Below are 1,117 nucleotides of genomic sequence, written 5' to 3' on the forward strand. Positions count from 1 at the left end.
TCTTTGCAAACATAGGCTACGGAAAAAAAATTACGCCGTACTGCTCCTCTGTCTGCACCATATTGACGCGCCGTGAGCGCAGCTCTCTCACGCAGTTGTAGATGATCACCACACCCTCCCTCTCCTCCATGTCCAGCATGATGTCGATCACGATGAAGCAGCATGTCCGGCCCGCACCGGCACTGCAGTGCACCACCATGAGCCTGGAGTTGGTCAGGGTCTTGGACTTCACCCTCCTGATGAAGCCCAGCAGGCCCGTGGCGTGGTAGGGCACCCCGTGGTCCGGCCAGCCTGTGAAGTGGAACTGTCGGATCTCCCGGATCTCGTGGGGCCCCTCTCTTCTCCACGGCGAAGGTCCGTATGACGTACTCCGACAGCAGCTGGGTCTCTATGAGCGTCACCTTGATGTCTCTGTAGATCTCCGTGTCGTCAGGCCAGTACTTGCAACACTTCACCCTGCCACTTCCACCAGGTTGGTCACCATGACGATGGCTGCTGTGTTCTCTCGCCACAACCATCCTCCAGAAGTCAAACACCGTCTCCTGCATGGGACCTTGCGTAGCGATGTAGTGGTTTGGTCTGTGGTATCCATCAGCGTAATCGGAGCTCTGCTCGCCCTCCTGGGTCTGCAGTCTGACACAGGAGTGATCATATGCGATGATGTTCTCATATCGGTTCTTCATGCGGTTCTCATCCTTCCTGGCCGAGTCCCACGGTGCCGACTGTCCCTCGAGAAAACAATTTTTCTGTTTTGCATAGTTGCTGTTTTGCATAGTTGGAAAACAGCCCCCCTTTTCACACCATCCCTAGCACCGTTAATATTAAGGGAGCCTATCCGTAGGACTTCCATGTGAAAAAAAAAGAGGGAGAAAACAGAGAACAAAACCCAGAAAAATAAACCCACCAGCAGATGTGTACCATACAGTTTATACATTATAAACCTGTATTTGATGACAGTCTTTTCCTGACATTAGTAGCCCACTTATTCAGTCTGAACTTCCTCCTGGGCGTCATGAATCCCCCCCGTCTGTGGTCTTGGTAGCATGCATCACAGACCTTAAAGGGGAACTATCTTATAAATGGCCTTTTTCAGTGTTTAGCATTGTTTCCTAGCTAT

General features: G+C 51.6%; 1 pseudogene across 1 annotated transcript in view; it reads right to left on the bottom strand.

The window, feature by feature from the left end:
- LOC311231797 (receptor-type tyrosine-protein phosphatase mu-like) overlaps positions 1 to 773 on the bottom strand; it is a 2,024-nt pseudogene extending 1,251 nt beyond the window's left edge. Inside the window, exon 1 of the transcript in view lies at positions 44 to 773. The product of the transcript in view is annotated as a receptor-type tyrosine-protein phosphatase mu-like (transcript). The remainder of the gene's footprint in view (positions 1 to 43) is intronic.
- Positions 774 to 1,117: the final 344 nt, after the last annotated feature.

This window comes from Notolepis coatsorum, assembly GCF_963971535.1.
Source record: "Notolepis coatsorum genome assembly, chromosome: 7".
Lineage (NCBI taxonomy): Eukaryota > Metazoa > Chordata > Actinopteri > Aulopiformes > Paralepididae > Notolepis > Notolepis coatsorum.